Source organism: Acanthochromis polyacanthus, chromosome 6, assembly GCF_021347895.1.
Source record: "Acanthochromis polyacanthus isolate Apoly-LR-REF ecotype Palm Island chromosome 6, KAUST_Apoly_ChrSc, whole genome shotgun sequence".
Lineage (NCBI taxonomy): Eukaryota > Metazoa > Chordata > Actinopteri > Pomacentridae > Acanthochromis > Acanthochromis polyacanthus.
Genome location: NC_067118.1, coordinates 13,113,668 through 13,125,847, shown reverse-complemented (window position 1 = coordinate 13,125,847; position 12,180 = coordinate 13,113,668). Strand labels below are relative to the sequence as shown.

The 12,180-nt window shown below is 40.1% G+C and overlaps 1 long non-coding RNA gene across 1 annotated transcript; it reads right to left on the bottom strand.

The window, feature by feature from the left end:
- Positions 1-193: 193 nt before the first annotated feature.
- LOC127534373 (uncharacterized) lies at positions 194-1,413 on the bottom strand. Its single transcript, XR_007942473.1, has 2 exons — positions 1,033-1,413; positions 194-304 (listed from the first exon to the last, which is right to left on the bottom strand). It is a non-coding gene; the product is annotated as an uncharacterized LOC127534373 (long non-coding RNA).
- Positions 1,414-12,180: the final 10,767 nt, after the last annotated feature.

The following is a 12,180-nucleotide window of genomic DNA, read 5'->3' as shown; positions in this document are numbered from 1 at the left end:
TACTGCAGAGGATCCACAGCAGCTTCCTGGTTCCCTTTTCCTGCATAAAAGCACCAAAAAGTACTAGTTGTCAGTAATTATTTTCTATTTTCATAAACACAGTTAACTTAAAGTAAATGTTCTATTTTGTGATTTTAGGATGGGTCAAAAGATAACATACTGATCATGTTGATGTCTGCATAGTCTAAACAGATCTTGATTTGGTCTGTAGAGAGGAGGACAGCGTGGAGGAGCTGCAGGACGGAACCAGTAAGCTGCAGACTAGTGCTCCTGGTAACTGGACCTCATCATCCAAGGCTGACAACTAAATAAAATGAACAAGACATGCTGTTGATAGCATCTGTAATACAAATGATTTTATCCATTAACTGATTTATTGCTTTGTCCATACAATGTTAGAAAGTGTTACAAATAATACCTGTAATCATTTCCAACAGTGACAAATGCCTTGTTTTATTTTACAACAAAAAACACCAAAAGCATCTGTGTATAAGAAATCAGTGCATTGGATTTCCACATCTGCAAAGCTAGAAAATCACACATCAGAATTTTACCTTGAAATTATGAAAATAGCTGCAGATTACCAGTACTCTTTACTTCATTGTGTTAACTTGATCATTTGAATCGGTTTTTTAGACTTGTATTACTGATACGAAACATAATCAACACATAAATTAAAATGTGTTCGCAAAGAGTTCACTGGTTCTTCAAGGAAAATTTCAATGATAACCATATAGTTCAGTAATATGATTAATGGATCATTGTGTAACAGCGTGGGAGGTTCTGAATACAGGTCTTGGACTGAAATTTTGCTGCTGCTTTCCTCCGGTTTTATAAGGAGTTGTTTCATAGCTTGTTAGCTTACCAGCGGCTAACTGGCTGCCAAACAATAGTTCAAAGCCAACCTCTAATCAGTGATCCGGTGTCCGGACCGCGCTAGCTGGCGGAACGTTCATAATACTGATGTGGGACTGTTGTAGCTAGCGTATTCATAGTAGGATAACAGCAGGATGTTGGAGAAATAAAACTTACCATTATCAGGATCGCTGGTCTGCATGGCAGACTCTTAGCGCATCGCACTGCTTGAATGTCTGTGTATTTCAGGCCGATTTCAAAATAAAACTCAATAAAATTCTCGTCCGGGTGAGTGTCCTTCATTGTCGCTTCGCCATATGGACATGTCCCTTCCGGGGCTCGGTAGGAAAAAAAGATTTGATATATATATAATGAAAGAAGGCGAGATTTCACCTAAATGAAATAACTTACTCGGCTGCCATTCAGACAGTTATTCCCTGCAATATTATTACGATTACAAAGGACTCCATTTAAACTTCCGCATTGACCCGGGCAACAATGTTCTCCACGCCGTCTCCCTCTTTTTTGCAGCTGCAGCGGTGTTGCAGTTCTTTCTAAAAACGTGTTCAAACTCGCCATATGAGCGCGTTAAAAACTTCCAGTTCAAAAACGCAGCCTTTCGCATCCCCATTTCCATGGTGACTCGTCAAATCGGGGTTCTATTGATGCTGTCTTTTCAGAGTTACGGTGCACGCGCTTGACTCCGGGTCAAATTACTCCGAGTTAATTAAACCAACTCAAACCAGCCGTTGTGAAACCGAAAACTCAGAGTTTTCTATCTCAGAGTGGATCAGCTCAGAGTTGTGAGAGAAACTCAGAGTTTCTTGAACCTGCTTCGTGAAACAGGCCCCTGAACAATCAAAACTTTTCTCACCACTCATCAGGTCACACAGCTTCATAAATAAATCTAATATTAACTGGCAGCGGTTCCTCCTGGCCTTAGCAATCTGAACAACATGGCTCCATGTAGCGCTGATAAACCTGTTGGACAAACTGCCACATGTAGATAGCAGGGCGTTTATGAAACACAGAATTCAACTGCACAACAGCTGCTAGTGCATACACATATGTCAGCAACAATAATTGATTATCTGTGTTGAATTAACACTGGTATTCAAGGCTGAAGTCTGTTATTTTCCTCTGTAAAGTAACATGTTTGAAACTTGGTAAATTAAAGAGGGACATGAGGGTGTCCACAACCATATTTCCAAATCTCCAATTTTTCCAATAAAGTATATGCTATTCTGTTGTAGGTAAACATTTTCCAAATAAGATTCAACAATATGGACATAACCTGAGTGTGTTGTATGGTCTTTTACAGTGTTATATTCATAGTAAGCTGTTATGTGAACAACTGGACAAAACACTTTTATGTAGGTTCTGTGTGATATAATGTGTGTCTTTCTTTATAGGTTTGTGACACAATCCTGGGCCATGCAAAAGAGAGGTTTGCCTTCACCAAACACCTAATCAATGCTACACTACTGCAAGGAGACAGATTCCAGGAGTACAACAGCCAGTTCCCTGAAGCAGCGCTCAAGACCACTATGGAGGCCTATCCAATGCTGAACAAGGGCAAGCTGAAAACTGAACTGTCGCTCATCTTCAGCAACACAGAGTTCAGGAGTTGCAATGCTGCTGTGGCTCTGTACCAGCTCTTCATGAGCAACAATCTTCAGGACACCTTCTCAGAGACTGTGTCTCTCCTGAAGATCCTCATCACGACTCCAATGACGACAGCTGAATCTGAGAGGTGCTTCTCAACACTAAAAAGAATCAAGACCTTCCTCAGGAACGCGATGTCACAGGATCGTCTTAATGCACTGGCCATGCTCTCTATGGAAAAGAAACTTGTCAGGGAGAACCCAGATTTTAACCATAGAGTCATTGAGAAATTTGCGTGTCTCAAAGACAGAAGAGCAAAACTTGCATACAAAAAAATAACACAGATGTAGAGGTGCTGGCTTTAATCTCTAAAATGTGAGGATTTAATTTCTGTGTCATTTAATAATGTAAATAGAAATGCTAGTTGACACGAGTGGCACCTTAGACTGAAAGCCTGTTGATTTTCATATGTTCTGAAATCTGAGGAATTACTGTTTTTCTTTATTTTCATTTTAAATATTTAATGTTAGTTGACGGAAGCACTTTGGGCTCAAAGCCTAAGATAAGATAGGTTTTATTTGTCACATGCACAGTTATACATAGTATAATGCCTCATGGTTTCAGTATTTTTTTTTCAGGCAAAGTGACAAATTGTTATTGCTTTGATCTTAAATATGCAGATTTGCTGTTTTCTCATTGTCATGTAAGGTTGTTAATGTAAAAGTTAGCTCACAGAAGCACTGTCTGCTTTAAGCCTTATAGTTCGGCTTTTTTTTTTTTAACAAAATGTCCAATGTTTGTTGGTTTCACAGGTATGGATTTGTTTTTGTTTATTTGAGTATATAAATATAAATATGTTGTTCCAAAGATTTTGCTGGAGAGAAGAAGCACTTGGCACTCTTTGAAGCTGGAAAAATGAATTGTTTCTTTTTTTACTTTGAAGTAAAAAAATAGATTTGCATATTTATACATTCTTAATTTGTTTAATTATAGAAAAGGAGATTTAAAGGGTTTGTGTGTACCAATTACACCTTATCTGGAGCAAATCTTATCAAACACTGGGGAGATAAATTCAAATTCACTAGCTGGTAGCTCTATTTGACTCAGCAGTAGTGCTTTGGTGTACCCTCGTAGTGGTGCATAGTAATAGCACATCAAATGGCTGTGAACATAATTTACATCAATTCTTGTATTCCGGTGTTGCCGACTCTGCTATTTGGTTTGGTAAATTAAGTGCGTCCCCCAAGAGAAAAATTCACCAGCCGCCACTAGTGATAAATATTGCACTAATGAAAATGGTGCTTCTTCTCATTCGTTAATAGTAATATTAAAGGGAACTATTACTCATTTCATTCAAATTCAGACCAAATAGGAAAAGCACTCATGTAAATAACAATATGCCTAACTTATTGTGAGCAGTGTAAGATTCATATAGATAATGTGGTAAAATTGGGGCTGCTCAGCAGCGTAAACCTGGGTAACCAAACTGACAGTTGGGGAGAACATGTAGCTCAGCCAAATTATCACACATGTAAACATAAAAATAGTGAACTGTGTCAAGTTGTAAAATTGTGTAATTTTGTGGTTCACATCTGTCTAATGCAGTTGTCACTCTGAAAAATCCCACTGAAGTAGCATACAGAAAGTTATGTGCAATGAGTCTTTATAAAATAAAGCAAAACAAGAATACATTTTTAAAGGTGACCTCTAAAAAAGAGGACTCCTAAAGACATTTAACCAAGGAAGAAGTCTTATCTTTAGTTAAAATAAAATCAATTCAAGTAGTGAAAAATTATTTTTGAAAAATATAAGCAGTTGTTCTCAGTAAAAAGATCACAAAAGCTGCAAGATTTTGACAGTAATGATTTTTTGTGCTCAGCCTTAGTATTATCACTCTGAGACTACAAACTGCCATGCAGTGATTAACGGACATGTCTGTAGAAGTTCAGCCCCACTGAAGCAGGCCCTGGAGCACTGTGCACTAGGAGTACTGCTCCGTCAAGCACACAGTACTGTCACAATGAGAGCACTTACAAAGCCTTACATCTTCCTAAATCCTCTAATTATTGTAGGATACATTATGTACCTGGACTCCAGCTGTATGATCACCACAGTAAGGGGATTGCACCTTTTACAATCAGCTTACTGGAGACAGATTGTAACGATTGGCTAATAATATCAGCTTGTAAGTACTGCGCTTAAGCAGTGTGAAACAGACAGAAGAAGAAATGCAAAATAAATTGCTAGATCCCTCCTCCCAACCATTGTTGTTCACTGCTGTTCTCACCATTCCATTTTAGATTTAATTTCCTTGAACAACAATAGAAAGTAGGACATGGTGTCTTTTTTTAACCCTTTTATCCCCAGCGTGCCCAAGTGCTACGGCTGCTATCACCTTTCTCGTTTTATATTTAGTGTCAGGTTTTTTCATAAGTCTGATTCCTTTAATGTCTTATCGCAGCAGTTCATTTTATGTATGATTACTTAGCTCTGCTGTAACCTCCGCTGTTCGGCACCCTGCTCTTGCACCCTGCCCCCTCATTCGCAGACCCCCACCCATTTTAATCTCCTCACTCCAGTAGCACTTTGAAATTAAGATGGGAGGAAGCCGGGTGTCTTACTAACCTCTCTGCTTCAACACCGTGCCCTCAATCTGCCTCATTGTGGAAAACAACTTTAGCATGTCTAAGCTGACAGCAGCTCTAAAAACCTAGGCTTTCCAAGGTAACATGAGTCACTGATGCCAAGCTAGTGCCACAAAGCAAAATCATGCGGAAAAATCAAAAGTGATTAATATCAGAGCATGTTGTGAGTGACTGTTATGATTGAATATTGAAATATAGGACGCAACCTAATACATAACTTATTAAACACTAGTGCTCTTAGTTTTTGTTTGGTTTTAAATAGTAGCAATAATCTAACCAGCATAGAAATACTGGCATAGATAAATACCAAGGTGGAACCTCTGAGATAACAGCCCATCACATTTTATCACATTATGTAGTTTAAAATTAATATTCACCTTGAAACTGAAGAAAAGTTCTGCACAAGTTATCGGAAATGCTCTTGAAAAAACTAATAGTTAAAGAAACATTTATTAATGTTGTTCAAAACTCGAAAGAAAAAGAAAAAAAGCTAGCGATCAACAGACATGCAAGAGTACTTGAGAAAATATTCTGGAGCATTTTGTCATGACTGCAGACACAGACTCCACTATCCTGTTTATTTTTTGTTTTCACCCAAGCATGATTTAGGCTGTTGGGACTGTCAATACACAACAGAATGTTCTTTGATAGTCATAGTCACTCCATTGCTCATATTCAAAATAATTTTGTGTACCACGGCTGTTATGGTAAAAAAATGTGTTAGATCACATCCCCATGTCATCTCATGTTGTTTTCTATTTAAATAAAATTCCACGTGATGAAAAAAATGGCTCAACCTAACAGTACAGACTGCAGTTCTAGGGCCTATTTCACGAAGCAGGTTTTACAAACTCTGAGTTTCTTCTACAACTCTGAGTTGATCTACTCTGAGATAGAAAACTCTGAGTTTTCGGTTTCACAACGGCTGATATGAGTTGGGTTAATCAACTCGGAGTAGTTTGACCCGGAGTTACGCGCGTGCACCGCAAGTCTGAAAAGACAGCATCAATGGAACCCCGATTCCACGAGTCACCATGGAAACGGGGAAGCGAAAGGCTGCGTTTTTGAACTGGAAGTTTTTAACGCGCTCATATGGCGAGTTTGAACACGTTTTTAGAAAGAAGTGCAACACTGCTGCAGCTGCAAAAGAGAGAGAGACGGCGTAGAGAACACTGCTGCCCGGATCAATGCGTAAGTTTAAATGTAGTCCTTTGTAATCGTAATAATATTGCAGGGAATAACTGTCTGAATGGCAGCCTAGTAAGTTATTTCATTTAGGTGAAATCCCGACGGGGCAGCAGCTTAAGATGAAATATAAAAACACTGTTCAAACAGGTCAGACCTCGGCATTATTTCATGGAGGTACTTCATGTTGATCATGTTTTACATTGTAAAGTATCCTAAATATTAAGTGGCTGTTTGACTGTGCAGTTGTTTTATCCACACATAGCCTAAATGTCTGCATCCATATAATGTCCTGCTAAATAATTGAGCCTATTTAAACTAACATAGACTTCTGCTCAGCCAACAGAAAGAAAGCAGATGCCTGTAAAACGGTGGTATAAAATGTCATGGATGCATATATATATATATATATATATATATATATATACACACACACCTTGTAATTGTAAGTAGGCAACACTCCAAAGATTTATCCAAATGGTAGTTTAAGTTTACTGAAACATGTCACTGATCTAGGATGAAGAGGATGAAACTGTGTCTGCTGCCTTTACAGAGGGGGATCCAGAAAGGCATACAGAGGTATGTTACTGATTGTTCTCTTCCCATTCACATTTTGGGTGGAATATAGAGTGTGACATTTAGCCTACACTGAAGTGTTGCACATTCTCATCCTTTTTAACTGAGCATGGCTGGACAGCAGCAGGATGGTCCCTCATCTTCCACTGCACAGACTGACACAGTGACATGGATGTTCAGGAAACACCAGAGGTTCATTCTGTGGAATTCATGTGCAACTGTATAACTGAATGTCCTTTATGTATTCCCAGTTATCAGTATAACAGATTTACAAACTGCATTTGCTGAGAAAAATAAAAAAAAACAGATTAGGAGGGCAGATCTGGAAATTGAAATACTGGAGCACAAGTTAGAGGTTGGTGATGGTCACAGGTGAATTATGTTAACTATTGGAACATGAACTGAACTATCTCTTTTATTTGTAGGAAATAAAAAAGAGCAAATGAAATGTGTATCATGTCTTTATTTGCTGTGGTGGTGATGATGGTGACTTAAACTCTAAAGTGATTATTGCATACGGTGTCTCTGACTGCTCTGCTGTCCTGGATAGCTGCAGGTGGATGGGCTCATCATCTGGGTCTTCAGTTTGTAGGGCAGGGTGTTGCTCTCCTCTAATAGTGGTAATATTATGAAGAACAACACATGCGACAGTAATATCACAGGCCCTCTCAGGGGTCACCCTGAGGAGACGTAGGCGCTGGAAACGGGCTTTCAGCAGGCCTATGGTCATCTCCACCCGGGCTCTGGTCCTGCAGTGAGCCCGATTAAAGTTCTGTTGGGGGCCTGGTTCAGGGTCAGGGTATGAGGTCATCAGCCTGGGTTGGCATGGTAACCCCTGTCACCCAGCAGAAGGCCATCAAACTCTCCTGTAATGTATAGTGGATACATCAGAGTATATTAAAGGAGGGAGACAAGAGAATTCTATTGTGAAAATCTTTAGGCTGCTGACCACGCTGCAGTCTGTTGCTCAGGTTAGACTCTCCATAAATCCTGGAGTCATGAACAGACCCAGGCCACTTGGCCTCCACATTAGAAATGATGTGTGCAGCATCACATATGATCTGGACAGTGCAGAGAATGACAGATGTTGAACTATGATGCAGTCTTCAACATTTAGAAACAGTAGTCAGTCTACCTGTAGCCTACCTGCACAATTATGCTGTGAATGGACTTCCTATTCAAGATGTGAGGGAGCTGTGATGGGGAAGTATGTGCATCTATGCAGCCAATCACACAGAAAACTTTTCTGACTGTCCTGCATACAGTTGTCTTACTGTCGTGCTCTGCATCTCCGACATCATATAAAAACTTTCATTTGAAAAGAACCGCAGCGCAACACACAATATCTGCTGGATGTGAGAGCATGACTGCGGCTGGTAATGTAAATGTAAGGACGGATTAGGTTGTTTATGTAGATTATGGACTTGAAATGATTACGAAACGGTACCGCTCAAACAGATAATTGTCCGGAAATGCGAGAATATTTATGCTCGGTCTGATAACAATCTACCGACGAATATTTAATTATCTGTGCAGTAACGCTGCTCCTTTATCCACTGGATCGTTAATAAAAGCTGTTCTACGCCAAAACTCGGTCGCTTATTGACTGAATGAATGAGGAAATGAAACAGCGTGTGTGGCTGAAAGAGGGCGGAGACGGAGAGAAACTCGAGGTTTTCTCAGATAAACCTGCTGGCGAGCAGGTTAGAGTCATAGAGTCTGTTACTGCGGTAACGGACCAAGAGTTGAAGTTATCCCTCTTTGTGAAACAGGCTCGAGTTACCTTGCATTCCCTGGTTAGAGGTACCTCGCTTCCTGAAACGGAAAACTCTGAGTTTCCCTCATTTCAGGGTTAACAAACTCAGAGTTTTCACTAAACCTGCTTCGTGAAATAGGCCCCTAGTCTGTAAATTGTTCCAGTTATTTTCCAACACAGAAGTAAAAATACATTTGCCAGTGATGAAGAGAATCCATCTCAAAACCATTTTCACTTGTAAGTGAAGTAAGTTTTATTTTATTTATGTATTATTTTTTAAATGTTAAGTAAAAATACAGATTGTGAAGTTCAGAGAGAGGGTTGCTGGGCCATGTCGGGATTAAATTATTCCGTGTCCACCCCCGTGGGGTGTGGGTGGGTGGGGTGGTGGGGTGCGGGGTTCTGGTGGGGGCTGGCGCGGGCGGGGTTGGGGCTTGGGTGGCGGGTTGGGTCCTCTTGCCCCGGGCTGCCTGGGTCGGTTCTGGCATGCTGGGGGTGTCGGTAGCTGCTCCCTCTTGTCCTCGAGGTCCATGTGGTACACTGTGGCCCCGGTTGCTCTCTGGGGGTGCTGCCTTGTGGCTCCTGCGGCCTGGGGGGGAGGGGGGGGGGGGGGGAGGGGGGGGCACCCTGTCGGCTTGGCCCTGCATTGCCGTGATGGCTGTTCCGGGCTTCGGGGTCTTTCACACTTGCATGTGCATGTTTGTTCAGGTCCCAACCAGCTCCTGTCAAGTTCCGCTGTTGAGCAGTGATGGGACCCGCCAGAATGTGCTGAGACTCTCTCCAGAGTCTAATCTCACACTAAACCCACTCTCCTTTTCTCTAGTATCTTCTTCTGGCCTATTCCACTCTATACTGACATGACACCCACAACTATGGTGTTCAGTACTGTCTGGTTATTTATTCATTTATTTATTTTTTTTGTTTGTTTGGTTTTTCTGTTTTTTTGTGTGTGTGTGTTTGTTTGCCTTATTGATGGGTAATTAATAGTCGGGAATAACACAGCACCTCATATTCTGCAGATGCAATAGCACCGCTTGCTAGTCCCTGTCCCTGTCCGTCCTGTTTCGTCCTGTCCACCCTTTGTTTTCCTTCACGTCACCACTGAGGTGTAGCACTGCCCTCCCTGGCTCTTAACAGGGAATTGTAATAAATAGTGTCAGCTTAGCTTTCAGGGAAGGCTGGTTATGGTCACACCCATGCACTAAATAATAAAATATTTGGCTGCAAGACTAAAATATGCATTAATCTCATAAAGTGTTGACACTCCTTCCGTGGAGTTAAACAATGAGAATAAATGCAGACAAAAAAATAATTATTCCGTGTCCTTTTGAGTTTGAGATCCAGCAATTTTGTGCTCTTGGGTCTTGGGTCTACTCACAGTACTGACATCAAAATCCAGTAGTTCTGATTTCAGGAAAGTTAATGCGGTTACAATGCCTGATTCATTCCCTTTGCCTCGCATGGAAGATTGCATTGATAGCATTGGTCTGGTGACATTCATCACAAAGTTAGATCTACTGAAAGATTATTGGCAGGTTCCACTAACCCCCAGAGCTTCTGAGATCTCTGCTTTTGTTACACCTGACCACTTCATACAGTATACAGTGATGTCATTTGGGATGAGGAATGCACCAGTATGGAAGCAAATCAGATTCTGAATTTTAAAAGCTGCTGAATTTTTTACTTTGAATTGTTTTTGCATCAAAATTATGTATGTGAATTTTTTTATGCCTGAATTTAGGTCATCAAAATTCTAAAAACCAGTTAAAAATTTAATGTCTTTAAATTCGCCATCAAAAAAATTCAATGTGTTCAAAATTCGCCGTCAAAAAATTCAGTGTTCAAAATTCACTGTCAAAAAATTCAGTGTTCAAAATTCGCCATCAAAAAATTTGCTGTTAAACATCCAGGGGAATTAGACATAAACAATCGATCCTGGCCAAAATCGAACAAACGCCCAGCCAATCAAGTGACACCCCTCTGGTCATGTGACACGGACGGTTGACCTCACAAGAACGGGGTAACCATGGCTACCGGTGTGAACGACGGCGCTTCTGTTAGTGTCTTAATCCTTTATGTGTCCTCTATGTGGTTTGTTTTTGTGAAAGTCAGTAACCTGTAATACATGACATGTTTCCAAAGAACAAGATTTATAATATACGCGAGGAGCTTTTTTTCCCACTTTTTTTATTGGATTTTGCAGAAGTATACAAATGTATCAGAAAAATTGCAAGGAGTGTGATTACCAAAGCATTAATGTAAACCCAAACAACTCTTATAATACTCGAACTGTAGTAACAATAAATGAAATAAAATAAATAAACATGTCTAAATAAATAAACAAAAGTAGCAATAGGACAGGATCAACAACTGAAAACAGCAAGAAATAAAGCAATAACAAAACATCATCATCACATCAGTCAAGTATTAGCAAATTATAGACAGCACATCGCAAGTCCAAGCAGTGGCATATAATTCTACTCACACTAGGAGTAGCCTAGACAAAGACAACCCCTGTGTCAGTCAGGGGTGAGTGAAAGATCTGTCCTCTTGACCAGTCAAAGAAATGGGTCCCATAGTTTCCCAAATTTACAGGAGCAGCCAATTAAAGAGAGTCAAATTTTTTCCAGTTTAAGAAAATAAAGAGTATCTCTAATCCAATGGGTGTGATGGGGAGGTATTGTTGATTTCCAGTTAATTAGAATTAATCTTCTAGCTAATAAAGTAGCAAAGTCAAGTACATCCCCTTTGGACTTAGAGAGGTAAGGCGGAGAGACTCCAAACAGAGCGCACAGGGCATTTGGCTTTATTTTTTCTCCAACTACCTCTGACAGAGTATTAAAGAATGAACAAAGAAGGACAATGCCAGAGCATGTGAATTAAGTTTGCAGAAGACTGTTGACACTTATCACAGGTTGGAGATACACCATCATAAATCTTAGCTAAGCGCTCCTTAGTATAATATATACGGTGTACAATTTTTAACTGAATAAGACAATGTCTTGCGCAACTAGAAGACTTATGTACCCGTCTTAAAATCTAGGCCCAGACTTTGTCAGACAGTGCCACATCCAAGTCCTCATCCCAAAGTGATTTTATTAAGCCTAGGGGCTCTGGGCATAAAAGATTAATTTGTTTATAAATATAAGAAATAGAGCCTTTAAGAGTAGGGATTGGAGTCAGGAAGCTGTCCAGGTCTGAGTTGAGGGGAAGTCTTGGAAAACTAGGAAATGTATTATGAACAAAGCTGCGGACCTGTAAATATCTAAAGAAATGATGCTTTGGGAGCGAGAATTTATCTGAAAGTTGCTGGAAAGAGGCAAAGATGTTATCAACATATAAATCTTTAGAGTTACAAATATCAAACTTTGTCCACCTTAAGAAAACACTGTCTATGAGGAAAGGGGCAAAAGCATGGTTAGCTGTAAATGGTGCCTAAATTGAAAATGTCTGTAGGCCAAAGTAGCGATTAAACTGAACCCAGATTCGAAGTGTGGACTTAATCACATTTTTAATACAAGAAGTTTTACCAAACTTGAACCGCCCGGCGACAAAGAT